Source organism: Meleagris gallopavo, chromosome 3 (genome assembly GCF_000146605.3).
Source record: "Meleagris gallopavo isolate NT-WF06-2002-E0010 breed Aviagen turkey brand Nicholas breeding stock chromosome 3, Turkey_5.1, whole genome shotgun sequence".
Classification (NCBI taxonomy): domain Eukaryota; kingdom Metazoa; phylum Chordata; class Aves; order Galliformes; family Phasianidae; genus Meleagris; species Meleagris gallopavo.
Window position 1 is genome coordinate 29,764,954 of NC_015013.2, and position 23,267 is coordinate 29,788,220.

The 23,267-nt window shown below is 42.3% G+C and overlaps 2 long non-coding RNA genes across 3 annotated transcripts; both read left to right on the forward strand.

Annotated features, from left to right (window-relative positions):
* Window positions 1–304: 304 nt before the first annotated feature.
* Window positions 305–9,741, forward strand: LOC104910183. 2 transcript variants are annotated; one of them, XR_004159194.1, is made up of 3 exons: window positions 305–345; window positions 644–719; window positions 5,400–9,741. It is a non-coding gene; the product is annotated as an uncharacterized LOC104910183 (long non-coding RNA). The 2 variants fall into 2 exon arrangements; XR_004159195.1 differs by lacking the exon at window positions 5,400–9,741 and adding an exon at window positions 1,087–4,105.
* Window positions 9,742–11,428: 1,687 nt separating this feature from the next.
* LOC116216447 lies at window positions 11,429–18,412 on the forward strand. The gene is made up of 3 exons (XR_004159196.1): window positions 11,429–11,770; window positions 13,360–13,504; window positions 14,000–18,412. It is a non-coding gene; the product is annotated as an uncharacterized LOC116216447 (long non-coding RNA).
* The last annotated feature ends 4,855 nt before the right edge of the window (window positions 18,413–23,267 follow it).

Genomic DNA, 23,267 nt, shown 5'->3' on the forward strand with positions numbered 1-23,267 from the left:
ATAGTGGAGATAGACAAGGTTCATTTTCTAATGTCTATACACTACAATTGCATGTGACTCATTCCCTACAGTTCTCACCTGTGCTCCTCTCCAGCCAGAGGCACTGGTAGGGCAGGTGCTGTCAGAGAGAGATTGTTGTGACCACTTGTATTGGAACTGCTGAATCACAGCCTGAACCTCTGATTGATCACCTAAGGTGAGCAATGAGTCAGCCACGAGAGCACAGGTGAAGGCAATTCACCTGTGCTGCTGGAAGGGACCCATTTAAGAGCTGACTACCAGTGGGGAAGGATCTCTTCTGGAGATTCACTCTGCTGGAGTTTCGTAAGCAAGCCCAGGATGCAGGTAAGTGTCCAATCTTTTCTACTTTGGTGTAATAACTATGTAGCTGAGCTCTCTGGTATACCTCATAGCTACAGCATTTGTATATTCACTGATTGTACACCACTGAATGTCATAAGATGTGGGTAGAGACTGGATGGAGGTCATCCATCCAACCCCTTGCATTTGTAAAGTTAGGAACAATGTAAGTATTTGCAGACTGAAACCTATGGCACTGAATTTACAGGATTAAGTATTTTTTTACTGGTATTTTATGTCCTGTACATAGTTGCATCTTCTGTCTAAGCTTTTAATTTGTAAGGTGTGTAACCGGAATGTATGAGGGTTTTATCGCCAAGAATTTCAGAGTTTGCTGTCATTTTGCATATGGACATAAGGTAATGCATTCTTCCTTCTTATTTTATTATTTTACTCATTAAAGGCTAAACACAAATTCATGCATTTAAAAACAGTGCTCTGAAATTGCATGGCTATATAATTGCAATTTATCAGACCAAAAATTAAATCTAAAATTAGACATAAAAATCACAACATTACCAGTCCTGGATTTAAGGCTTATATTGCTCCAAATTTCAAGGAAAATATTTAAGAATCGATTTAAATGCTAATGAACTGGTTTGCCATAAAGCTAGCAAGTAGTTACACTCAATCAGAGTAAAAGAGAAACAGTATTAGTTTTTCCTCTGTCGGCCTTCACTTGTGACATTATATACGTAAATTCACAAATGTTCTTGTGTCTCCCAGACCTACAAGCCACAACATAGTAAAAAGACACTTTCCTGAAACCAAGACGCAGTGAGCAGAAACAGAAAGCTTTCTTCCTTGCACATTTGTTGGGTCAAAACCAGGCAACATAAGCACGTGCATGAACTGCAAAATGTGTACAAGAGGGAAGGGAAGATCCATGAATGACAAGCTGAAGGAGAGTGACAAAGCTGCCCCTATGGTCTGTTGGTGGAGGAAAGCTGCTCATGTTGGCCTCCACATAGCAAAATGCACTCACCTTATCTGTTGAAGTTTCACCTGGATTTTCTGCCAGAAGAAGAAATGTGACTTTGAGATGCATCCCAATCTGAAAGAGGGCAGAGGAGAATTCCAAGCCCTGTTAACCTAGTAGAAATATAGTCTCTAAATCAGAGAAGATAGGATAGATAGGGAGACTTCTGCTTCTGTAGGCAGTGGGAGTGGTGGGACCCCATAGTCACCATCTCACAGCATATCAGTGACTGCAACAGCCTTGGGTGGTTTTGAGGAGCGGGGACATCTGCCTGCACCACTTCCAAACAACCAGAGGCTCATTTTCATCAATCTGATTGTTAGCAGGTTCAGAATCTAAATATTAAAAGAGAGCCTCAGAATTAAATAGGCAGAACCCTCTAGTCCTTATTCATTAAGCATCTGGGGGCTTCTTCCCCCCTCCCTAAAGAAGGTTTGAAAAGACAAGTTATCCTTACGAAATCTTATGAACGCCCACGAGACAATTTTGCTTTGAAGTATCGATGTGACAGGGCAAAAGCAGAACAATTTGATACTAATGATTTCAGTCACCATCCTAATGCTTCATGTTTTAAAGATCATTTTGCAATAAAGACATCATGATTTTACAGTCACATTAGAATAATAAACCTTAGCATTTATGGAATACTTTAAAACAGAAAATAAATTGGAACAATAAATGTTTTTCTCATTTTAGAGTTGGAGAAACTGGGTCTCAAGGAGGGGACCTTGTCATAGTGCAGTTGGGGGCAACTTCTCCTCATCCCTCGTCCTGGGGCTGCATTTTGGGTGGTACTGTCCCTTACCTGCTACTGCAGATGACTGATGACAACTCTCTGCAGAAGACAACAGATGCAGGCTGATGTTCTAGCTCCCTTTCTTGTGAGTTCAGGCACTTCACTGAGGCGTCTAAAATAGGAATGCTGAAACTCCCATTAGGAGGAAAAAAAAAATAAAAGTGGAGAGAAGTGACAAGATCTTTTCACAATAGATGAGATTAATACAATTCACTAGACTTGCTGGAGGCAGGAAGTGGCTATTAATCCACTCTTCACCATCATTTTTGCTGGCACATTCTCTGCCCAATGACCTGTGGGAGAGGAGCAGCTCCCCAATCTAGGTAGCTGCTGCCCACCTTGCTCCACCAGGGGATTCCAGGGCTGGAGTGGATACCAGCAGGCAGACACTACACAGAGATGTGGCTGCTGCAAAGTATCCTTTGAGCTCAGGGAGCAGAATGATGGGAGGCTGCCCATAAGTCATATCTCTAGTGAATGTTCATGAGCCTCCAATCCAGCTTGATGCATTACTAATCTTGAAACTCTCTTTCCTAACTTTCTTCATTCCTTTTGCTATCACTTGCTAAGCAAAGGTATGTGTTTTTCTTCAAGAAACTCCACTGACATCTCTGCTAACACACAGCTTAGATGATGACAGAAAAGGAACAGATGGTTCTGTACAGGATTCCCCAAATGCTCAATATTTACGGACATCAGACAATGACTTATCTTAGACCATCTACATTTAAACCACAGCAATGCAAATGAAGCTTCCTTTGCATAGTAAGTAGTAGAGATGGGATATTACTAAATACATTTGCATCTTCACTAGTAAATGACATTCCTCCTCCAGGAATATTTCCTTCATGTACTGTTCTAGCGTGTTACTGTAACATATAGTCAGGAAGTCAGTCAGGAAAAGTAATATAAAAGACAAAGTGGGTTTCCCAGCTCAGAAACAACTGTACGTTACTTAAAATTTTGGCAGAGTATAGAGGAGAGGGAAAACTCTTTGTGGCAGCCATTCACTATCAAAGCCTCAGCTGCTCTGTCTCATAGCAGTTACCAGAGAAGTGCAAGGGCTCAATTGGTTTGAAAAACAGATCCAGACAAAATATTTAAGAACTCGTGTGAGTCTTTAATTAAAATCCATTCAAAATGGGCATTTCACTCTCCACTCTTTTTCTCCAAAACACAATCCTACCTGTTGCATGTTGGAGGTAGGCTGTCGTGCTGTAAACAGCAATGAAAGGAAGAAGCGAAAACCCCCAGACTGAAGCAGTCACCAACTTGTCAACTCTCATCATGAGACTTAAAAGAAGAGAAAATCCATACCGACAGGGATGAGATCCTTAAGATGAATTTTGGTGGCAGCGTGTGCAGCCACTGCTCTTGCCTGTGACAGCTGCATTTGCTGACAACAGCAGCCTGGCTCTGGGACACTTGTCAAAGGGTACCCAGAGCTTCAGATGGCACATCAGGAAGAAATTACGGATGGGGGATTACTTCTGCTGGCACTGTTTATCAGTATTTGAAGGCTGTCAACATCCCAAACTCTGATACTTTCTCCCTTGGCAATTTTATTTTATTTTTTAATTACAGCAGTCTTTATTCTAGGCAGAATTTGTGGAATTGGCTGGAAAGATAAAGAACATCATTTCATCAGGATCCTTGGATCTGAATCTTTGTCTTTATTTGTCCTCATGCGACTGAGGAATGCACTTGGGAGTCAAGATTGCCTTCACGGATAAGGAAAAGTCCCACAAGTACAGAGTAATTTCACTACTTCTTGGATGTGTGAGCTGTGGGAAGACAGCCCCCCTCTTTTTCATTACTTACTTATGTTGCTGTGTATGGAAAGTTATTTCTGTATGATGAAAGCGTTTGTCAGGAGTAGACAGGTTGTTTTGAATGGCGTTGCTTTTGAATTCAGTTTATAATTAGACTCCTTCCCTGTATGCTTTCCCTTTTTCCTTTATTTATTTATTTTCTTTTTTTTTATTATTATTGTAAGAGTCTGTATCTAGTACATTGCTTTCCTTTGCATGAAAGACTTAATAGTCCATCACCTAATTTCCATGTTAATTAGGCACGTGACTCCTCTCAATAACTGCCATTATCCTCACTCGCTTAATACATACTTCTGTACCCTCAGCAATGATCTGATAAAGAACATTATCAGTGCAAAATACATAGAACAAGAAACCATGGGGATTAGATATTAAGGAGGACACTGTGGGGACTGTGTTAATTGAGACGATCAGCAAGATTAAGATAAGTCTTGCTGCTTTCTCATATTGGTCCTAATGACACAATGCAGAGCCCAAAGCACTTTACCTGCTGTACAACGTATTTAAGTCGCTTTCTTCCCCAGGGTTTGTAATCTAATCTTCTGGATAAAACACTTTGCTGAGTGAAAACAGCTGGTGTTAAAAGCTGTATTTTTAAGATACAGCACCTGCATAAGGTTTTTAAAACTGCTAAAAATAGTGAAGGCTAATAGAAGTTGTAATGTGCTCTATGTGTGCACACATCCAGAAAGATAAACAGAAGTCTGTGTGTGAGCGCACAGCATGGCCTGAGCTGGTACTGTTGTTGTTCCACCTTCAAGAGGGAGCTTTGCCTGGGTATCTCCAGAGGCCTCTTCTATACCATATTTCCCTGATAATTCATAAGAGTGGGGGTGCTAATATCATTATTTTAAAAGATTGTTCCTCCTTTAAGAATATTGGCTTTTTCCTCAAAATGGTTGCTGCCTACAATTAAAATGAAGATTTCTCCAGCAAATGATTTTGCATAAATAGATTCTGAATAATAGAGTTGTTGTCAAGAAAAAGAAATAGGCACTACCCAGATCTTTTTCAAATCAATTCTTGATGGAGTTCTTCAAAGGGGGATAAACATTGCTGGTATAATGATTTGCCACATGACCTTGCACTTAAAGTGCTAAGCAAGGTGAAAAACAACATATCCAAACATGAAAAAATGCTGATTTCAATTCCTAAAGTAATATTTTTCTAGCTAGGACTATTTCTGTTATGAGCTGGCATGCACATTCAGAGAGAAAGTTAAGATTTTCCTTCAGCAATATGTGATATCTCCCACTCAACTAGATAACTGAGATGCTATTTCGCTTCACGAAAAGCACTTTTGTATGTCTGCAGGCAATACAACCCAAAAGCAATTTGAGAGGAAAGGTAAGTTTTGCATTTGTGGCAAAAGAGTGAGCGTTCATTGTGGTTCTGATTGTCCTGCCCTCTGAGCCAGCCTCTTTCCCCTAAGGTCCCATGGAGTTCGGTGGACCAGGGGTTCCGTTGACCAGAGACCTTCTCCAACCTCAGAGAGCACTACAACCAAGAACCACTGTGACACAGGCTGCCAAGAGTCCTTGTTTTCCATGGGACCAACATGTCAGCAAGATACAGATCGACGTGGCAGCAAGCAGGAGTTGAAAACATTCACTGATGGTAAGAAATCTGATGTAAATGGCCTACTGAATCCAAACTGATGTTCCTCAGATGCTTTGCTGCTCCGCCCAGGTGCAAACCAGTATCTTCCTTAGGCAATGGGATGTATAGCAAGAAAAACTGCTGGTACAGAAAACATAGGCTGCTTGGGGACAGTCGTCATTGCCTGACAAGAAATGTGACTTAAAACACCATACACACTTGGTAGAGCACTGATCTTCTAAACTGGAGAATGTTACAAAGACGGCAGAAGCATAATGACAGAAGCAAACATAGAAATGTAAAGGAGTGGGAAAAATAATATGAGGAAGGAGTGCACATTAAGCAGCCAAAAAGACATTACTTTGCTGTGAAGGAGTTGAACATTATTGGTGAAAAGCCTATTCTCTTTCAGCGGAAGAATGAAGGCAGGAATAACAAATTAAAAAGCAATATGCAACATATGGGAAAAAGAAAGAGGTAATAAAGATCCATATAGATAAGAGCTTATGAAGTGTAGAAAATTGGTAAAGGATACTAAAGATATCAGAATAAAATCCATGGCTGATCTGGCTACGTTTTGGAAGAAGTGTTTCTTGAAAGCTTATTAGTAATAGCAGAAAAAACTATCAGTGTCATAGACTCATTACTAACTAGAGACAGCAAGTCATTAGTAACAATGAAGAAAGAGGCAAAATAGTTCAACAATTATTTCTGTATTCTGTTAGAGTAATGCATCTTTGGATATATTAATAATTAGGAAAGACACTGAACAACTTGTACCAAAGTTAAACATTATCAAAATCGTAAGGTCCAAAAAAGCAATCCCCAATAGTGTGGAAACCTGCAAAGGTCCTTGTCAATACTGAGTAAAACTTCCAAGGCAAATGAAATCACCCAGGTAAATACAGTCCAACTTGGTACTAATCTCAGGCAAAGTAATGGAGTAATTGGTGGAAGATCTAATTAATAAAGCATTTAAAGATAAGACTGTAATTAATGCAATCTTACTGACAAGGGATTGCAATTTCAGACTGGGACACATAGTTGACAGGGAGTAACCAGGAGCAATCTGTTCAAAACTGGGGGACAGAAGGAGAAACTTCTAAATTTGGTGATGAGGTAAGGCTGCTTTAAGGGCTGGAACCCAAGCAGAGAGGCAAGGCAGGGTCCGGTGGGAAAAGCAGCAGCTGACTATTCCATGGGCAACTGCATTGTCACATGCATGCAGTTTGTGTGAAAGGCAAGCTTCTGGCTTTTGACTTGCAGTTCTTTAATATAGAAAAATCATTCAGGTAAATAAATTATGTGATTATGAAGCAATCTGCAAAGATATAAATGAAGCAGCAGCAGGAAACAAGGCAGGATAGGCTGTTTCTGGAAGCGAGGGGAGCAATGAGGCTGTGGGATGTTCAGTTGGCAAAGAAATAGAGGATAAAGAGAAGAGAGGGAAAGGGGCAAGCAATACAGGTTTTAGAGGCTACATAAAATGTCCTTAACCAGCTTTCATGAAAAACTGAGTGTGTGACTGAACTCCCCTCCTAAAAGAGTGCTCCAGCAGATTAACAGGAATACAATGAAGGGTCATTTTTTTTTCTCTTGGAGCTATTGAATTTTTTCCTTTCATTGAATCAGTACATTGCAGATTTTGCTTATCAAAAGTCCTCTAGTGCTGTTTGATGATGAGCCATATTCTGCCTTGACTTCCATCCCAGGCATCCCCACTAAGTTCAGTGATGTCTTGTGGAGAATAAAGCAAGGCAGACGTTAGCTTGATGTCTTTAACAGTGTTGCAGCTGCTAATGAAGCACGATCCGATGTGGTACGTTTGGAGACTGTCACTGAAGTGTGGTAGAATAGACAGTCTCTGCTGCCTCTGCAATTGATTTATCAAGTGCACTATGTGTATAGGAAATTGGAACATCTATTCTCTTCTGTTTGGTTTTGTTGCCATTGATGAGTCACATGGATAAAAGATACAAGAAATATTTCGGGAATTTTTGGCAATGAAATGGTTTTCCTTTTCTCCCACTCCTTCCCCACCCAAAAGTAATAGAGCTGTCAGGCTTATTAGATAGCACAGTCAAGTTTTAAAAAGTAAAGAATGGGAGTATTGCTTTTATAAGAAAGAGCTGTAGACCTGGAAATGATCCATATTTGGAATATAAATGCAAGCTGTTATGCAGACCAAAGTATCTATTTGGAGCCAAATTACTCAACAACATCTATCTATGCCTCTTCAACACCTGCAGATTAGCAGTGTAATCTTGTGGAGGTTGCTATAGCTACGTCTCTGGAGCAGGTGGAGTTCTTCATCTCTGGGAGCACTGCTATGTTCATTCTTTGCAAATAAGCCACCTAAGGGTATGTTTAAAATGTCACCCTGGTGGCGTCAGTCCCTATCTCTCTGACACTGTCACATCAGATCTGTTCTTATCCGATTGAGCCCAGCTGTTTTCTTAAGAAACAATACTGCTTCCATCAAAGTGTACTGCCTTCTCCATGACCACGTGTGCCTGGGCACCAGGTTTTGCCAATCCAGACCTACTCAGGCCATAAAGCACATCTTTGAGGTTAAGCTGGGGAGGACAGCCCAGGTTTATCTTGCAGTTGTGTAGTCTTGTCTAGGCTTGTAGCACACACAACTGTAAGTTAGCACAGAGCAAAACTACCAGCCTTCAGCAACAACACTAGTCAGGGCCTACAAGTAGTCCCTGGCTTCAGTCAGGTAGTAAGAGTGGTGCTAACTATGAGGATTTTGTGTACCCTTGTCTTCCATCATGGGCTTTGCTTTTACACTGAATACTTGATCCTTCTTGCTTGGGCTCTCCTGTCATTTGCCACAGCAAAGAGTTGCCCACATGACCCTGCTTTCCATTTGTCTGTCTGCAGTGACTGGCATAGCTATAACCCTTAACCTTCTGCCAATCAAGCCCACATCATGCTAACCTTTGTGAAAATGTAATAGGAATCTCTGGTCGAAAAGCTGATATCCTGGAAAAAGAGCCCTGACAAGCATTAAAATAAATGACAAAAGGCTAAGAAGAAGAAGCACCAAAGACTAGAAAATAAACAAATCAGGATACTTTGACTTGTCTGATTTTGTCATTCTCCTTGTTTCTCTTTTGCTTTAGTTGTATATGAAGTGCAGGCTTTTCATTCCCCAGTGAAGGTAGGGAAAGAGAGATTTCCTACCAAAACCTGTCAACAACAGCAACAATAACAGAGGATGTTTTCCCTCCTTGGCAAATTTTAATTTCTACAGTAGAAAGCTGAATATCAGAAAATGCTCCAAACATAGTAACGCTTCAGTAGGTTTCAGAAAAGAAAGTTCCAGACTTCCCCAGAAAGAAAGACAGAAAAGAAAGAATAATATTTTTGCCAAGCAGCAGAGTGACCAACTTTATGCTCAGCACCACATTTTCCATTCATTGCTTTTCCTTCCAGTTTATTTTGTCTCTTGTCATGTCTCTGATACACTGTCTTTTTAACTTCCAAATTCCTGAAATATGTCCGCTCCACAGAGCCTCCTAACTTTTGTCCTCCCCAAAACTAGCGCTGTGAAATTTATTTCCAAAAGTTCAGGCATATAAAAATATGCCACATTGCCTTGAGACACATCCATCTCTGGGTCAATTGGTGTCTTACGCATCACGACTGTATTTCTCTTACCCTAAAGGCAACTTCTATATTCCAGTTCTCCAGACTACTGGTAAAATAAACCAGGGAAAATGATGAAGAGGCCACTCGTTATGATGCAGGCTGCTTAGGGACTGGTCTTTCCACTTATTTCAGGAATGGCTGCTGAAAAAGGTGAGTAAGACAGGCAGTGTGGAGGAAATCTTGTCAGTCCTGCCTTTCTTCTGAGTCAGACTTGTTCATAGCTGGTGATCAAAACTTTCCAAAAGCAGGGATGTGTGCTCTGCCTTTGAAAAGAGCTATCAGTCCAAAACAGAGAAATGAAGGCAGCCACAGTCCCGTGTGCTATGAGAGAACGGGCTCCTGTCTGGGTGCTGAATTCCCATTAGCACCGAGCCATCGCTCAGCGATAATTAAGCCATAGCGGCAATGCGGCTTGCGAAATGTGTGCCCACACACACATAGATATGAAAATGGATGGCTTTTGTGTTTCCCAAGATTCATGTCCAGAATCGGGTGTCTGGGGGTTTTTTTGTTTGTTTTTTGCAGGGCTTTTGAGTGTGTGTGTGTGTGTACATTTTTCTTCCTTGAGTTGTTTTCTTCTTCTTTTTTTTTTTTCTTTCCTCTAAGGGCTATTAAAATCTGTAAACTGTTAATTTTGTACTATGCCAAATTAGGAGTAACATTTGTTCATGATTTAGCTGCCAGGAATTTGGTTTTGCTTTTTGTGGCCTTCCTAACAAGCAGACGAAAGGTACACAGAGATCTGCCATACACTCGCGTACATGAACGAGGCTGTCAAAATCAGCTAGCATCTTGGGAGTGTGTAGTCTCCCACCCCAAGACTCCTGTAGTGGGCTTCTTTTGACAAAAACAAGCTTTCCTTAAGGCATGTCTAATCAAACACATAAAATTTTAAACACACACACCATAACATTAGTCACTTTTGAAACTAGCAGCCTTACACATGAAAAAGGAAAAGTGTGGTCTTAGTAATTGCCACCATGCCTGTTTTACCCATAGCACCCACAGAAGTTTTTCCATAGGGCAGAAACTCTTTCATGGAAGTCTTCTGTATGATTTTGCTAAGGAAAATATTTTAAAAAGTAGACCAGTCTGAAGTTAAATCAATCCTTAGGCTGACGTGTGATCTTGTTTCATAACTAAAAGAAAAGCCATGCAAGGCTAATTTGTAGAAAATGCTACAAATTACAGCATCAAATTTTGATTCTCTTTAGGGGAGAAGGAAGCTTACTTCCATCCCACAGCACAGTGCTGGGCTTGACCCCAGCCCATGCTGTGTCGCAAATTGGTGGGCCCTGCGATTCATATGCCAGAGAATTCTGGTGGGTCATCCGTGCTTTGCGGCACAGCTTCCTCTCTATTGCCATTGCTATGGAAATTGTTTCTTGAGGCAACCCTAATTTTCCTTTCATCAGTCAATTAGGGGCAGGCTCTGCACTGCGTTGTTTGTTTCCCTAGTGCTGCGCTGTGTGATATTATTTTCTTCACGACAAATTAACCACAGCTGGACTTGTCTGGAATTGCTAAGAATGCTCTTACGTAAAGTGAAGAAAAAGGGAAAAATAGATATTGAAGGCATGAGAAACAGAAACTGATATTTTGGGGATGTCCTCTAAGTTCCCCCTGCTCAAATCACATCATCTTTCAGGGCCGGTCAAGCTGACGTAGAGAAAAACCCATAGCACTTGAGAGTACCATTGGTGACACTTCTTGTTGTGTTGGGCTATGTAACCAGCCAAGATCTCTTCAGAAAGGTCCAGTAATAAGGATTTCCCACATGCCTTTACCACAGACCCAATCAAGCCAAGACTCCAGTGATCTATGTTGGGAAATGTCCTTTCAGGGAATAAAGGAAAGCAAGCACAATTTACATGATTCTTTTTCACTGGTGTGTCAGTCTGGTACCTGGAGCTTTGAAATTCTCACATTGTTTTCTTTTAGCTCAAACAAACTTATTTTACATTTTCCCTCCACTTTCCCCCACCTTCTATGCTCCACTGCAGCAACAGTCTCCCATAACACATTAGCAGATTAAAAATAACCTTCTGCCATCCTTCATCTACTTTAGCCAATTTAAAACCAGACTACCCCAGGCTCCACAGAACAGAGGAAGCAGAGCATGCATGTGTGCATGCATATGGGTTCTGACCCAAAGGAACCAATTCTGATAGAAAGAAGCAAGAGTTTATTTCTACTTCCTAGATAGATCTGATTTTGCACTTCCTTCTCCTGCTGCCTGTTTTTTCTGCTGCTAAGACAATCAGCTGAAGGTCCAGAAAATTAATGATTACAGTTATTGTGGGACAAGAACAAGAACAATGATTCATGAACACCAGGACAACAAACAACAAAAACAAACAAAAAAACAACCATTAATGCATTCATCTTTCCTGCAGCTATCAGATCCTGATGATCAGAGCTGAGTGAGCAGCAGAGAGAGTTACTCAAGCAGAGGCAGAGCCAGGTTCTGAACTGGCCCTGGATGCAGATGCTTCTTGGAGACTAGTGTGAAAAGGGCTGCCAACTTGTGTCCCCACCTCCACTGTAAGTATTGCAAGAGGATCTTTGATCCACAGGCATCAAGGAGGAAAGCTGGCTGAGAGCAACTGCAGCACCCCACTGGCACATGATCTCCACCTCTGGATTCCTCTTGCTATGCATCTTGATACACACGACAGCATTCACAGGAAATGCTTCATGTGGCCAGTTTAGATAAAAACCCCTTTAATGAGAGTTTGGAACTGTTTTCTTTGAACATGTAATCATTGGCTTTGCAGATTGTTTGTGCTGGTTATTAAGAGGTGTTAACCAGGTTCAGTCAATCTAGCAGCTGAGCTAGATAGCATATTACTGAAATTTCTGGGTAACCTGAACTGACCCCAAATCTTTTCACCCGTTCTGGTCCCTTGAACACATGTGAAAATCAATAGCTCAGAAACCCCTTCAATGTCTCTATCCCTGCATGAACTCCATTTTTTCCCAGCTGCTACTCATTTACCTACCAGGGTTACCAGCTGCTCTCCTGGGGATTGCTGCCAATGTTGCATCACCAAGGGTGAAATGATGTCAAGACACTACTGAGTACGTACTGAGCTGATAGGAAAACCACAGTTTGTTGCCCTGGACCATCACACACATCTGCACCTATTCAACCGCATTCGCTACTCTGAAAGAGCCACCATTATTTATTTGGCAGACCAAATAAAGCTGTTTTGCACCTGTCCTAGCAGTGAACTTGATCAGAAAGCCACCCCAGCCAAACCTTTACTGTCATAACGATCTCCTCCGCTCTGATGTCTGATTATTCAGTGCACGCGGAGGAACACAACACCCTGCCAGACAGATCCCAATGCACTCTGCCCTCCTGTACTGCTGTACAGCTGCATTTCTGGCACAAATCAAGGACCCTACACTGATCGAATATCTTTCTTATTTATGAAGCAAAGTACTGAATCACTTATTTAGTATGGTTGTTGTTTTTTCCCCTCATCTGAATTTGAAAACAGTTCCTGGCAATGGAGTATTGAACAAAAACTTTGAGATTGATGGATGAGGTTGGTTTTGTGTGGGGAGGTAAAGGACGTTTCAGTGCTGATAACTGTGCGTTAGACTCCCTACTTAGCAAGTTGATAATATTCTTAAAGATTTAAGTACTCTCCAGGATGGAATTAAAATTGTACTTTTCAAATGTAGTGCATGTAGGACTTATAAATTCTCTGGTGATACACTAGCTTGTGGAAAATGCTCATTAATATCTGTTATTTTCTTACTATCAATAATTCTTAAGGGCCTGCTATACAAATATTTAGGGTAAAATGCTTAGTGGCATTTTACTCAGAGCACTTATGATCACTAGGGTGGCAACAGAATGTAGCCACAGCCGCAGCTTTTCTGATTTGCTCTCTAAAAATGATTTAGCAAAAAAGTATCTGCATTGACATGGAAGCAGTCATCTCCCATTTCACTGCTTTGCATTTCTGAACCAATAATCCCTCTGTTGCCTGCAAGTTGGGACCAATTATTTTATGTTATTATACATTCTTTCAAAATTAAGCCCTAAAGCAAAACAAAAACAAACCTCCAAACACATCTACACCTCTTGTGTATGAAAGTCTTAGCAAGGTATTTCTCAGTTTTCAGCACTACTAAGCAAGAACAGGAGCCCCCAGCAACATCACTTTGGACATCCACGCACATGGACAGAACGTGGTGAAGGAGCCCTGGGGAGGGAGGAGAATGGAGAAGACCTGCCCAATGTTCCTCCACTTTCCCGTGCAGGTAAATCCCTCATTATGAGAGGAGTCAATGGTCTTTGTCCACACAGATCACAAAGTAGGCCTATGTTTTAATTCTCTTGGAAAAATATGGAGGTTTCCTCCTGTTGGGCATTTTCATGCTCTCTTTCTCCAGCAAACGGACTGAATTCAGGAAGCCTTTTCCACTGGTTAGGCGACAGCCCACTGCTAATGGGGGCACTGGAGATGTGGATGATGAAATGTCCAAACTCTGTCTATCCACAACCTCGTGCTGCATCATCTCTGAAATAATGCTCCAGCTCTGACATTCACTTATTTATATAACCACGGGCTGACTTTTTGTCTGTTTTCTCTAAGCTGCTGTGGGTTTTGTTTCCAGTAGGCGTATTACTTGATTAATGATCTTTCTGTTAACACTTGCTCATATGCCATATGGGATCTTCTTGGGTTATCTAAATGCACAAAATACTAAAAACAACTTTTTGTTTCTTTCCTTTTTTTTTTTTTTTTGTCTCAGCTCAACTCTGTTTTTAATAGCGAAGTACCTTCTCCCCTCTGTCCTCCTCCCTAACCCCCTAAAAGAAGAACATTTTTCCTAGCTTCTCCAGACTTCACACTGTTGAATGTTACTTGTGATTCATGCTGTTACCTTGTGCAGTACTCCAGGAAAATAGACCATGGACAGGCTCTGTCAGGAAGGGTTTTGTAATGGATGTGTCATTTCTCTTGTATCTATATTAAAGACAAAATCCTGTGATGGCTGATGAATTTGTAGACCCCATCTCTCTGAAATCACATTAGCTGCTCAGAACAGGAAGGCTGCTTTTCTTTCAGGCAATGATGATAACACTTTCCTGGATGCAGGTCGAAAAATATTTACATCAATATAAATAAGCAGTGTGTAACTATAAATAAAGAACACAGGTAATAAAATGTTATCATTGAAGTTGAGATTAAAATTGAATCCTGCCAAGCCCTAAACATAGATCATGATAGACAAATCCAATATACCTTTTTTTTTTTTTTCGGTGGTGCTGTAATTATAGACTAGGTAAAGAAAAAAAGATTATACAGCAGACATAATTTGTAATGATTTCAGTAACATTTCTGAGGTAATGCCATGAGAAGCAATGACTACTTGTGCATGCTTCTCCACAAGTGTACATATCCCCCCACCAAGACATGCACTTGGATTTCAACCAGAGCATGCTGTGAGCTGGCTAGCTGCAGTCTGCTTGGCTGGGTCACCTCTGCCAGAGCTGTCCTTTCCCTGACACTGCAGCCTGATGCCCTGACCAATGGAAGCTCTTGCTGTAAGATCCAAAGACAAATGGAGAAGCAGTTCCCAAACCTGGAGAGAAGTCCTATGTGACCAACAGTCAGGTGACAGCCCACAGAACGCGTCAACATGGTGCTGTAGCATGGGGTCATCACTTGATGGAGTGTTACCCACTGCCTACGCACCCCTCACCATCGTGGCTCCCTAGGAGCAGCTAACAGATGTTTTGGGGGTTTGTTATTGGCACAGATCCTGCTCTCCTTCTGACTAGGGGGGATGGGTTCCTGGGTGGGTTCCCCTCCTTTCTAGCAGGGTGTTTATCCATACTGTATCTAACTGCTGGCTGGATATCAGCTCTTCCCAGAGTCTTCTCCAGGCTGAACAGCCCCAGCTCTCTCAGCCTGTCCTCACAGGGGAGGTGCTCCATCTCTTGGATCATTTTTCTGGCCTTCCATTGGACGTGTTCCAACAGCTCCACATCTCTCATAGGAAGCAGCCACTTCGTGGCAAGGGCCTGGTCTTAGCCCTGTGTCCTCCACCGGATGAGGTAGGAAAAGGTTTGCATCCATGAGCAGCATGGTTTGGCATGGAAAAGCACAGATGGGCTCAGAAACAGTCTCCAAGCTGCTCTTGACAAGGTAGGAGGCATTCCTTTTAAGTTAACCAGGAATGGAGGCTCACACTGACTCTCTGGAAATCAAGGCTTGAGGCCAAAAGCAAACTCTGGTATCTCAACAGATGAAAATAGAGCTTTAAAAAATAAGAACATGTCACAGAATTAAATGAGAACCACAAATTTAGCAAGTCTGGTGACTTCCCAAGAGAAGTTGAGGAGAAACGTAGAGAAAACACTTCTTTTTGAGACACAGTGAAATGAATTACTAGTCCCTTCTGTAAAATCTGTTTAAGTCTTGACTGTTGGATATTTACTTTCAAAGAAGTCAGCTTCCACTGCAGTCTGCTGAAGAGCCCTAACTTGACTGTGCAGATGCAATTACTGAAAATGAATCTGTCAGAGAAATATCATGTAAACAAGGAGTTCTGCTTGGGCTCTCCTCCTGAAGCCATCTTTGCCTCAGGGATAACCTAAGCCAATGCTTCGCAAACCCAGTGGGAACAAGCAACACAGGCACAAGGCAGACTGTCTAAGAAGGTTAGTAAAACTTCAAAGTGTTAGCCATGAGCTGGTAATTGGTACCTGGGAGCCAGCCATCCACAGGGAACATCAAACAGAGTTATTTTTGGCTCTCCACAAAAAAATGTCAGGATAATTTTATTTGGGTTCCATTTCAGAACACCAGCAGCCCCTGATGGACAACAAACTCCTGGTGCTTCTGCACCTTGATGCACTCATGGGTGTTTATTTTGACAGGGGGTTGACAGCATTTCAGTGCATAGTGCATCACAAGTGATTTGTAAGGTGAGTTCAGCCTGATAGTGGGTTCCTCTGAGCCCAGCCCAGTGCATTGGGTTTCAGAGCAACAAGATCCCTCTGCCACTAACTAGACCTCTCTGCAATTGTGCCTTTCTTCTCATAATAGAGAACTTATCCCCCACAGTTCATCCTTTCTCTTTGATCTGCGCATGTTTCTGTAGGCAATTACACATTAATATATCAAAGGCTATTGACAATGCCAAGAAATGGGTATGCTAACATTCTTGTTTAATCATACATGGGTTTGGGTGTTATTTGTTTTGTTTTGTGTGTGTGGCATGTTTTGTTTTGTTTTAGTAAGATTGACAGCAGAATCTTGCAGTTAGAAGCCAGGCACTGGAACACGAGGTCATTTTGATTTCTATGAGATGAGAGTTACAGCTGGAATTCTGGATTCGGTTTCCACCTCTTCTCCATACCTTCGCTGTGCTTTTAGCACAGTGTGGCCAGGTACCCAGGTGCCTAAATTCCATAGCCTGAAAATTTTGCTCAAGGGACTGCTGTTCACCAAGACTGCAGCATATGTTTCCTTCAGCCCTTGTTCTGCACAGCAAAAGCACATGGGAGCTCACTGAACCATAGCACATGATTAACTTCAGGCACATGTTTCAGAGCTTTCCTGAAAAAGGATGAGTTGTTACTCAGAGCAACCGCTTTCTCACTGTTCCTTCTGTGAAACGGGCAGAAAATGGGCAGGTATTGCCTTTCTACCACCTCTAACTGAAACACTCTGCATACTTTTGCTTCCCAAAGTTTGCATGGCTCAAATAAAAATGCTTACTTGAAAGTTCAGGCTTGTCAATGATTTCTGACTGTTTTTTAAAGAAGGTAATGGTGTTTGTTTCTTTTACTTTTCCATGATCATTCAAGTGTTGGTAAGGGCAAATTTTGAGCACAAGTTTTATATTTCTCGGGAAATGAACATATTTCACTTGCTTTTCTAAAAATATCATACTTTCAACTTTCAGTTGTTTATCCAAATATTCCTATTCCCCACTGTATTCTGAACATTTGATCTATGTGAGGCAATGCTCTGTTTAACCTTGCTTGTACTGAAAGCAATAAAATATAAAATGAATAGGTGGAAAGGGATAGTAAATCCCTACTGAGAAATTATCTGGCAGTTTCTGAGTCATGGGAAGATATCAACAAAGTGAAATTTATTTAATATTGATGAATGGGACAGTAATGCACCTAGGGAGAAATAACAGCAATCAACACAGATATTTAGGAGACATTAATATAGAAAAAGACCTTGGGGTTGAAGCGGATAATGAAGTGCATAAGAGCTCACATTGCAAAACAAGCAATTGGTGTTCCAGAGTGTGCAGTGTCAAAAGAGATCTGCCATGCAGCAAAGTGAGGGATAACTGCGGTATCACTCAGCCTGGGTAAGACTGGAGCTGGAGTGGGGTATGAATTTTTCAGCCTCCTTTTTTTAAGAAGACACAGGAAAGTGGAAGAGAAGTAAAAGACGGGTAGCAGAAATGACAAAGAGAGCTGCGGGCATTGCGTGTGAAGGCGCAACGGAAAGTAATTCATTTGGCAGGAGGGAGCAGCGCCAGCCCTCCTGTCTGCGTGCTGTGTGAATGGACTTTCCCTGCAGCAGCAATGGTAAAAGGGTCTCAAATTAAAAATGGAACAACTCCATTTAGATACAAGAGAAATGACTTAATACTAAGGACTGTTACACGGGCAATGGAGTAAGCTGGCTGGTGAGCAGCTGAACACGAGGCACTGTCAATAGAAGGTTTCTGGGGTGAGACTGGAAAAAGTGCCAGTGGGATTACAGCAGAAGAGGCTTCTCAGCATGAGCATGGCTAACACAAAGGTCCTTTGCTGTCATTTTCATCGACACTTCTGGGATCTCAAAGGATGTACACAATAAAAGAGACGACGTCCATTTTTTTTAATGAAATCCATCTGCCACGCTCAGTAAGACTACACGGTGACTGGGACGAGAGGTGCAGCCATACAAGACTCACCCCTGTATCCCATCTGCTTTCCAAGCATTCACAGGAGTGGGCCCAGGAGCTGAAGATGCTGCAGAGGTGGGTTATAGCCATGTGCATTTTCAAAGAAGTTGGCACAGCTCCTGCCCATTTTGAAACATTTGCTTCTGGAATTTGTAATGCTTGTACCAGTTAAATACTAGATTATCATAAGTGTAATTTACATGTTTCCCAAGTAAGGGAATGCGAGTGGAGAAGAGAATTTCTGAATGTTCATATTTCCAAATTAAACCAGTGTAAATGAGCCTGCTGTTCAATTCAGTGTGTAACACATTATTTCATGGCTGTCTCCTCAATATTACAAGGCCCCTTTTACATCAGGCAGTGTCACACCCCATCCAAATCACCGTGAGATAAAGATGTTCCCCTTTAATGTAATAAAGGACGACAACAATACTCCAACGGAGCCAGCGCTGTGTGTGATTTGTTACAAATGTTCCATCTCCAGATCGGGAAGCACTGCACCATGACACCTTGTCATGAGCAGACCCTCCATGGCACAGCTCCTACTGGCTCCTTCTCCCAGTCTCCCTCTGTCTGCCGCTCCAGGATTTCCATGAGTGGGAGCAGAGCTTAGAGGCAAAGCACAGCCTGTGGTTCCTTTTGCCTCCTCACAGCCAAGAAGAGGAAAAGCACGGGATGGTTTTCTTCTTGTTCATCTGGGGCCTATGACAGCGGTCCCCTCCCACTCTGGTCGTTTCATGGTTAGGATGCCAGCGGGAAGAGAGCAAAAGAATGATTTGTGGGACTGTAAGTCAATCATAATGCAGTCCAGATAGCCATAAAATATATTTACTTCTACCAATAGGTGAAATTTATGGTGCTGCTCAATGGAAAGTAAAATGCTCCCACAGGGTGAGGGGAATTCTGGAGAGGTTCCTATTCATTTAAAGGGAACTGTATTACTCCTAACTCTTCTTCCTTCCCTAGCTTTATTTTGCAGCAGGCAACCCCATAAATCGGCCTGGGTGGCAGCCCTTTGGTGATGCACTGAAGCCCAGAGCACATCCTACAGGCACAGTACTCAGGGGCGAAGCAGTAAAGCTTGTCCCTTGCTCATGATATGATCAGTGCTGCCAGGCTGCTCCTGTCCCTGCCAGAGCCTCGGAGTTTGATGAGAAGCTGAGAATGACCCAGGTGGCCCTCCAGCCATTTCCAAATATCTGAGAGTTGTTGGACCTCTGCATCCACTACCATCTTCCTGTCCTACAGCCAATATTGAGCGTCCAGCAGAGCAAGAGTATATGTGGCCTCCTCAAAGGAACTGACCTGGAGCATTGTCCACCTCAGTTCCCCTATCACTGACTGTTCTGGGGAGGAAGATGGCTTAGAATCATAGAATAGGATCACAGAATCAGTAAGGTTGGAAAAGACCACTATGATCATCTAGTCCAACCACCAACCCACCCCCACCATGCTTACTAACCATGCCCTCAGTGCTGCATTCACATATTTCTTGAATACCTCCAGTGATGGTGACTCCATCACCTCCCTGGGCAGCCTATGGCACTGCCTCACCTCACCACTCCTTTTGAGAAGCAATTCTTCTACTATCCAACCTGAATCTCTCCTGGCACAACTTGAGGAATTATCCCTCATTCTATCATTGTTACCTGGGAGAGGAGACCAACTCCCACCTCACAACAACCTCTTATCAGGTCATTGTAGAAAGTGATAAGGTCTCCTCTGAGCCTCCTCTTCTCCAGACTAAATAATTCCAGTTCCCTTAACCATTCTTCATAAGACTTGAGCTCTAGACTCCTCATCAGCTTTGTTGCCCTTCCCTGAACACACTCCAGGGCCTCAATATCTTTCTTTTAGTGAGGGGTCCAAAACTGAGCACAGTACTCAAGGTGAGGCCTCGCCAGTGCTGAGTACAGACGGATGATTACCTCTCTGCTCCTGCTGGCAACATTATTTCTGATACAAGCCAGGATGTCATTGTCCTTCTTGGCCACCTGGGCACAACAGGGGCTCATTTTCAGCTGTCAACTAACACCTCCAGATCCTTTTCCTCTGCACAGCTTGTCAGGCATTCTGCCCCAGTCCTGCAGTGATGCAAGAGGTTGTTTTAATCCAAGTGCAGGAGCTGCAACTTGATCTTGTCAAATCTCATACAACTGGCCTCAGCCCATTGATCCAGCCTGTCCAGATCCTTCTGAAGAACCTTCCTACTCTCCAGCAGATTGACACTTCCTCTCAACTTGGTGTAATCTGCAAATTTAGCGAGACTTCTTCAACCTGAAAGCATGGTGTTCTCACTCCAGCAAGCACAGGGGAGTCCTATGTTATTTCATTCAGCTTCTGACACCATTGGTAAGCTGCACAGAGGTGGGTTTTTGTTTGTTTGTTTGTTTTTTGAAGGAAAAAGGTGGCCACTACCAGCAGCTTCCAGTTGGATGACAGCCTGCTGCTGTGCCCAGGAACTTTAAAATTGATCTGTTGGAGGAGTGGTTCAGTTTGGGGGAGCACTGTGCCTCAGCAGGAGCCAGCTCAGGATGAACCCATACTGTTAATTCTGGGTCCCATCTGATTTCTGTAATTTCTTTTGGCTGTGTGAGTACAGCTTCACAGAAACACAGCTCCTGCATGTGCTTTTCCAGCTTCCTTTGATCACATCAACAGCTAAGTGACAAGGGCTCCAAGGGAAATGGAGGTGCAAAACTGCACCATATGCCATAAGCCAAGTTCTAACCGGATGCTGACGATATAAATGCAGTCCCCTGACTCTATGGAGGTCATGGAGTCCATTGAGTCCACAGAATTATCTCTGAAAACAATCACAGCTTCTAATACTCTAATTTCTCTTCATAGTCAGTGTGCTGAGAGGCTGAGCACTTGTGTCCTGTGCCAAGCTCAGCCACTGGTTTCTAACTTTGGGCATGCTGCTTGGGCTTATGGAGTCTTGGCTTTCCTGTATAAGATGCTGCTAAAATGCTGACTTATGGGCTGGATGGTAAAACAATTTTCTCTGGCTGTAAGATGGTAATTTGACAAAATTGTGCCTTTCTTGTCAATGCACTTGTCACAGCAACTTCTATGTGGCAGGCACATTTCTCTGGTCTGGAAGGAGATGTCCTTTTTTATCAGAAGGTGTTCCACCTCAGCTGTGGAGGTGTAAGTGGAAAACAGCTTGGTGCTCCACACAAGAAGAGAGGCTGTTGGTAAACACTGTAATTCACAAAGGAGAACAAAGGTGAAAGATCATCTACACTCTGCAGCATCACTGGCACTGACAGAGAGGCGGTACAGCTTCTTGCAGAAGATGACTAACTGTGCCCAAACCTGCATGACCCAAAAGGGACATTGAGAAGTGCAGCTCTCATGTCACAGGTGACAACTCACTCGTCCCTCTTAGCATATGCACCTCTCAGACAAGAGCAAAAAGACTGCATGCAGCGCAGTAGTTAGGGCATGTTTAAACAGACCTCTTCTGGGCTTGAAGGCAAATCCCCCTCAGCTTGGATGAGTTTAACATATGGTGTGCTAACAGTCTCTCGGGTTTTATTAGCATTTTTGAAAGGCTGGATTTGCTTCCACTCCAGAACAGAAAGGTAAAAGCCTGGATTTTTTTTTTTTTTAAATGAAGCCATGTCTGGCTAGCCCTCATGCTGATCAGCATAAAATGCTTTGCAAGTCATTGATGAAGATCACTACATGAGAGAGAGGTACTATTATTCCTTGGGCATCCTGGAAGATTTAAGACTTACACTGTGGGCTCTAAATTGTCATTAGTTTGCAAATTCAAATCCCAAATTATTTCAGACAGAACAAAGACAGTTCTCTTCAGTAAGTACTAATTTCACAGGAAGTTTTAACTTCTCAGATTTCTCCGTATTTTAGCAAAAGTCTCATTTGCAGTTATTTCATACACTTTTCTGCTTGAAAAAACAGCCTTAGCTTTAGGTGATACTATATCTTGTCATCCTTCATAATGCAAAAAAAAAGTTAAAGTTATTACTTGGCTTAAGAGCCTGAGAAGAGAATTTCTCCCCAGATAAGTTTTGTAAAACTTAAAAATGGAAAGTGAAGTTTAGAATGGAAATATTTTTTCAGCCTGAATTGCAGTGGAGGTGAACAATATTTGCTGGAACATAAAATCCTGATTACTTCTATCGCAATGCTGGAAGTTCACCAGAAAAGATGAACAAAGTAAGCTCCAGCAAGTCAAAAAGTAAAAAGGCTGATTTCTGACAGGAGGTTCGCTTTCATAAGCAGTGCTATCGTGGCTAAGTTATGCCATAGCACTGATACGCTCAATTGTCACGTTTGCTACAGCAGCCCGAGTGATGTTGGACAATCAGGTTAAAGTGAGCAATTGTGAGTCAAACCCACAAACTGCCATTAGTGATGGTGTGTTCCAGTCACAGCAGAGCCACGCCAAGAGCTTTCCTCCGCCTCCTACAAAGCGGGAGCGGGCCCAAACCCTGAGATGTGCTGCCTGTCATTCTCCTGACAAAATGGAAATAGAGATATCTACACAGAAGAGTGTCTCATGATCAATGTCTCCTGCTTTGAAAATGAACAGTCCATCTTTCCTTCTGTATTTACTGCATTTATCATTTATGCGTCAGCAGGAGACCATTATCCTGTAACAATGTTCTGCTCTACTGACATTACCTCTTAATTATATCTTCATTAAAACCAAATTAGAAAACGGTCAGGAAAGTTAAGCCAACTGAATTGCTCATTTGGCTGAACATCCTGACACCTTTTTTCAGAAAAGTGATGCTGGCTCATGCAACAAAATGTTTAATGAACTACCTTGCTGCTGGGAAGTGTTGATTTTCATTTTAAATACTGAACTTGCTGCTCAGTCACACGGCAGTCATTCTGAAAGGACCCTGCTTAGTCGAATGCTAGCACAGTGGTATAGCTGGTTTTGCCTGTACCTGCAAAGTGATGATGTTAGTTTGGCTTTGTCACTGCAGCCTTTTCATAGAATCACAGAATGGCTTGATTTGGAAGGGTCCTTCAAGTGAATTGAGCCCCAATGGCCTACTGTGGGCAGGGTTGCCCCCACCAGCTCAATCTGCTCAGGGCCCCATCCAATCTGGCC